A 6,569-nucleotide genomic window follows, 5' to 3' on the forward strand; every position below is an offset into this window, starting at 1 on the left:
TGGGAGAGAGCGCCCCCTTGCGGCAGATCTGGGGACGCAAAAAAATCAACGTTTATATTCATTTTTCCATGAGTTCGTTCATTTAATCAGTCAATTTCATCCATCTGTGAGTTTATATATCTAAAAAGCGTCGCGCGCGTTGTAGCTAAGAGTCTTGTGTCTCGGATGCCAACTCTGTCAGTTGGGCCAATTCCTCAACGGCTCCGTGCCTCAAATTCCATAACTGTGAAGTAGGTAAAAAACCAATCTCCCTCATTGAGTTATTGCGAGGATTGAGAGAGTTGTTATTTATGAAATCTGTAGCACAGTGTGTGGTCCATAGTATATGTTGCATAAATCTATCCCACAAATGTTTATTATTTGGGTTGCTAAAGGTAGAAACAACACAAGACATGGCCCCTGCTTTCATGGAGACAAACCCTTGAGCTGGAGAAAGACAGTAAACAACTAAGAAAATACACAAGGTAATTTCAAATAGTGGCTAGTGCTATGAAAGGAGTGAGTCAGGGTATTGTCATAAAGAGTCAAGGGAGGTACTTCTTTAGACTGGGTGGGCAGGGATGTAAACCCGCCCTGCCTGCCCAGCGAGAGAGAGAGAGAGAGAGAGAGAGAGGCATTTATTCAACAAATTGTACATGTAGGGTGGCCAGGGATGGCCTCTTTGAAGAGAGACACAGAATCCAAGACGTGAAATAAAAGAAAATGCTGACCCATGGTAAGAACCTAGAGAACAGCAACTTGGGAAGAGGGAACAGTTTATGCAGAATGTCCTGAGGCGCGAAGATCTTGGCATGTTCCAGAAACTGAAGGAGAAGCAAGTTGAATGGAAGGTAGTGAGGGAGAGAAAATGTGCATGGGAGGAGGTTAGAAAGTCAACCGTGGAAGTGAGTTAGACTTGATCCTAAACACTGAGGGGTGTTTTATGTTAATTAATTGATTAAAAATAGGTATACAAGAACACTGAAAATTACAAATATGCAAAGAGCACAGAATGAAGACGTTAAATCTTCTTCCCACCCCTGCTTTCCCCACAGCGTTCATCACTTTCTTCTGAGGTCTTTCAGAGATGGTCAGTGTATTCACAGGCTAATTACGTGTACAGATTTTTTTATACAAATGCTAGCTTGCTATAAACACTTCTACATTTTGCTTCTATGACTGAGATCCACATTTTCGGTCTGCCTCAGTTTTTAAAATTAACACACAGCTTATAAAGACATGCCATATCATTTCCTTGCCTAATGTTTTATTTGCGAACATTTAGGTGGTTTCCATTCCTTTCTTATTACACGTAATGCTATAATTTGTCCATTTGTTATTTTGCATACATGGGAGTTTATCTGTTAGGTAAATTCCTGGAAGTAGAATACCAGTAAATGAGTATATGAACTTGATTTTGTTTTGTTTTAATGGATATTGGCAAAGTACTCTCCCTAGCAATTGTACCACTTTGCCTTCCCATCAGTAAAGTATGAGAGTGCCTCTTTCCTTACATTCTGAATGTGTATTGTCAAACCTTATTTTCCTTGCCAATCAGACAGATTAAAAACCAAGAGGAACTTTTATTTTTCATTTCTTTTTATTAAGAGAGAAGTCGAGCAATTTTTCGTATTTATGAGCCTTTTAGTGGGGGTGGGGCTCTAGTTCTTTTTCAGGCTCCCCGCCAAGCAGGAGCTCACAGGGCTGGATCCCAGGATGCAGGGCTCTATCTCAGGAGGCTGGGGTCATGACCTGAGCCGAAATGCAGACACATTTAATGACTGAGCCACCCAGGTGCTCTTGGGGAGCGAGGCCGGTTCTAGTTCTGGTGAATTCTCTGTTCACTTCATTCGCCCTTTTTCCAGTTCATCTTTCCATTGAGCTTTTGCTTGTTGATTTATAGGAATTTTTATCCTTTTTTTTCTAAACCTAAGATGTAAATATTTTTCCAGTTTATCATTTATTACTGTGGACAAACTTTTATTTTTTACGTATGTGAATTTATCAGTCTTTTCCTTTATGGTTTCCAGGTTCTATGTCATTCTTATGAAAACCTCCAACTCAATATTAGAAAACAAATTCTCTATTTTCTTCTGGTTTTTACATGACTTCATATTTTATATTTCAGTTTTGTGCCATCATAAGGTCACTTTGGTGTGAGGCAGGAATCCACAATTTTTCCCCAAATAACCACCTAGTTATCCTAATATTATCATCTTTTCCCAACTTGTTTGAAATGTCTCTGTTATCATAATCTGCATTCCCAAGTGTATTGGGGCCAATTTCTGAACTTTTTTTTTTTTTTAAGATTTTATTTATTTATTTGACAGAGAGAGATCACAAGTAGGCAGAGAGGCAAGCAGAGAGAGTGAGAGGGAAGCAGGCTCCCTGCCGAGCAGAGAGCCCGATGCGGGACTCGATCCCAGGACCCTGAGATCATGACCTGAGCCGAAGGCAGTGGCTTAAACCCCCGAGCCACCCAGGCGCCCCAATTTCTGAACTTTCTATTATGTTCCAAGGAAGAGCTTTTTTTTTTTTTAAGATTTTATTTATTTATTTGACAGAGAGTGAGAGAGCACAAGCAGGGGGAGCAGCAGAGGGAGAGGGAGATGCAGGCTCCCCACTGAGCAGGGAGCCTGATATGGGGCTCCATCCCAGGACCCTAGGATTATGACCTGAGCCAAAGGCAGATGCTTAACCGACTGAGTCACCCGGGTGTCCCCCACCAATGGTAGAGTTTTAAACCAGGGCAGGATGTGATGATTTGTGTGAATCTGTTAACCTCCGGTGTCGAAATTATTTCAATGTGAAAATTATCGTTATGGAAGTCTATGATGTGCTCTGGGGGCCCAGCAGAGGGCAGATCAGCCCTGTCCAGAGACATAAGCTTTATTGAACTGGTCCTTAAAAGAATAGGATTTTGCCTGGAAGAGAAAGGAGGCAAGGGGCATTTTAGGTGGAGGGTGCTGCCTGAGCAAAGGCATGGAGGTCTAACGTGAGAGTCCATGGTGTTTCCTAGAAATAAATTGGGAAGGCCGAGAGGGGAGAATTGGTAGTGGAGACTGAACATGAATGTGTATCCGCACGTGCAGGACATTGCATGGGCACCAAAGAAGCCAGCCGGGTGTCTTGAACAGAAAGGATGTGAAGAGATTTATATTTTGGAGAGATGGAAAGAGTCTTTTGGGAAGGGAACTTTGCAATATTTACCAAAAGCCTTAAACACTGGTCTGGAAAGATCATTGAGAAATGATCTTTGAGTCCATGCATCCAAAGATTTATCCTCAGAGATGTCTGTGCAAGGTTATTTATAACATAGGAAAGAAAATTAAAAATTAAGAAGGTCAAAAATAGGGTGATGGTTTACATGGGTTAAATTCTCACATTAAAACTGTAACTGAGTAATATTTAATGAAGTGGAAAGATGCTCCAAGCATAACAAATTGCAAAAAAAAAAAAAAACAAATTGCAAAACTATACTGAGAATTATGATTTATAAAGAATGTACATTACACACAAAATATAGTAGAAGGAATTCTACCAGAATGCAAAAAGGTAGTTAGGTAGTCAAATTATGGGTGATTTTCTTTTCTTTTTTTATACTTTTCTATGTTATCTAACATGGCTATATTGTTTTAATTAGAAAACACTTTTTAAGATTTTTTTTAAAACATTGTATTTATCTATTTGAAAGAGCAAAGTAGGGTAGAGGGGCAGAGCAAGAGGGAGAAGCAAGCTCCCTGATGAGCAGGGAGCCCAGTATCGGGCTTGAACCCAGGACCCATGGGATTATAACTTGAGCCAAATGCAGATGCTTAACCAACTGAACCACCCAGGCACCCCAGAAAACACTGTTTTAAAAACATGTTTGCTGAGATTAGATGATGAGGAAATGCTTGTGGTGTAATGTTAAGTGAAAATAAAAGTATAAAAATTAGTTGTGCGACACAATCTCAACTCTAAATACCATGCATAGGAAAAAGGCCAGGAAATCAATATGATAAAGACGAAAGAAAGTGGAGAAAATTCTTGCATAGATGCTAAAGAGAAACAGAAACAGAGTGGTCAGTAAATCTGTAAAGATGCTCAACCTCATTAGCTATCAAGGAAAATGACAACTGAAACCTCAATGAAATGCCATTTCACACCCCCCAGACTGGGAAAAATGGGAAAATCTGATAAAGTCAAGTGTGGTTCAAGAATGTGGAATAACTTTGGGGAAAAAAACATACTGTTACCTAGCAGAATTGATGATGCCCTATGACCCAGCAATTCTATTCTTTGATATATGCTCTCAAATAACTCTTGCAATGTGCAAATGCACGTATACGAATGTTTATAGCAGCAGGGAGGCCAGGCTGACTCAGTTGAAGGAGCATGCAACTCATGATCTCAGAGTGGTGTGTTCTAGCCCCACATTGGGTGTGTAGAGATTACTACTAAAAAATAAATAAATAAACTTGGGGCACCTGGGTGGCTCGGTGGGTTAAGCCTCAGCCTTCAGCTCAGGTCATGATCCCAGGGTTCTGGAATCGAGCCCCACATTGGGCTCTCTGCTCCGTAGGGAGCCTTCTTCCCCCTCTCTCTCTGCCTACCTCTCTGCCTACCTGTGATCTCTGTCTGTCAAATAAATAAATAAAATCTTTAAAAATAAATAAACTTAAACTTTAAAAAAAGAATGTTTATAGCAGCACTACTTTTTCTTTTTTTAAAGATTTCATTTTTATTTGTCAGAGAAAGAGAGAGCACAAGTGGGGGGAGCAGCTGGTGGAGAGAGAAGCAGGCTCTCTGCTAAGCAAGGAGCCCCGATGCGAGACTCAATCTCAGGACCCCAGGATCATTACCTGAGCTATAGGCAGACACTGAACCAACTGAGCCATCGAGGCATCCCTATAGCAGCATTCCTTTAATAACAAAAATTTGGAAACTACTCCTGGGTCCATTATAGCAAAACGTTTAAACAAACAGTAGTATATTTATACATAGTAATATGATACAGTGAGAAATAAGTGCATTTAGTTACACACAGCATAAAAGAATCTCAGAAACATGTTCCATGAAAAACTTGTAAGAGAATAATGAAGTATGATTCCATTTATATATAGTTCGAAAACAGAAAAAAACTAATCTACATACTGTGTAGGGTTTGTGGTAGCCAGCCTCGTCCAAGATGACCCCCAAAGATCCCTCCCTCCTGAAATTCACTCCCTGGCAATATACCAGAGTTGTCCTTATGTTATTGATGGCAAATGGCAGAGGTGATGGTATGTCACTTCCGAGATTAGGTTATCTCTTTCTCTGTCTCATTACTCTTTCTGGGGGCAGCCAGCTGCCCTGTTATGAGCGGCCCTAAAGAGAGGCCCATTTGTGGTGAGGAACTGAAACCTCCTGCAGACAGTCATGTGAAGATCCCCCTGGCCCAGCCAACCCTCCAGACGATTATAGCCAACAGCTTTACTACATCCCCATCTGTGACCCAGAGCCAGAACCACTGTTATTAACCATTGAATTTCTGACTCTCAGAAACTGTATAAAATAATATATATATTTGTAATTTTAAACTTAAATATTGTTTTGCCACAATAGATAACCAATACAGAGATATATACCTATGTGGTGAAATTATAAAGAAATGTAAAGAATAATAAATACAAAATTCAAGATAGCCATTGCTATCCTGTAACAGGAGTGCATTCAGGGTGAACTGGGGAACCAGGTAAAATTGAGAGTTTGAAAGATACTGCAAATGTTCTTATTAAATTGAATTGTACGTATGTATACAGAATTTGTTGCCTCATTCTTTATACAACCATATGTTCTACATACATATATTTGTATTTGTACCTACTCAATATCTAATAAAACAAATTTTAAAAACTCTGGATGGAAATATACTAAGATGTTAATAGTGAAGATGTTGCTTCCCAAGTCTATGTAATAGTTATTTTTTGTTTCTTGTTATTTCCTATATTTTTCAAATATTATAAATAAGAAAGTACTACTTTCAAAGTGAGAAATTAAAAATATATAAACACACACATAAAAATTAAAAATACCTAAATGGGGGCGCCTGGGTGGCTCAGTGGGTTAAAGCCTCTGCCTTTGGCGCGGGTCATGATCCCAGAACCCTGGGATAGAGCCCCGCCTGGGGCTCTCTGCTTGGCAGGGAGCCTGCTTCCCTCTCTTTCTCTCTCTGCCTGCCTCTCTGCCTGCTTGTGATCTCTGTCAAATAAATAAAAAAAAATTTTTAAAAATACTTAAATGTGTGCATGTGTATGATGCATGAGGGCTTGTATTTTTATGAAAAGATCTCTGAAAGATACACACTCATTTTTTAAAAAAATTTTATTTTTTTATAAACATATAATGTATTATTAGCCCCAGGGGTACAGGTCTGTGAATTACCAGGTTACACACTCATTTTTAAGACTAATTTTTTTTAACACTAACTTTTTTTTTTTTTTAAAAGATTTCATTTATTTATTTATTTGTCAGAGAGAGAGAGGGAGGAAGACAAGCAGGCAGAGAGGCAGGCAGAGGCAGAGAGAGAAGCAGGCTCCCCGCTGAGCAAGGAGCCCGGTGCGGGACCT

The sequence above is a fragment of the Meles meles genome, chromosome 16 (assembly GCF_922984935.1).
Source record: "Meles meles chromosome 16, mMelMel3.1 paternal haplotype, whole genome shotgun sequence".
In the NCBI taxonomy this organism is placed as follows: domain Eukaryota; kingdom Metazoa; phylum Chordata; class Mammalia; order Carnivora; family Mustelidae; genus Meles; species Meles meles.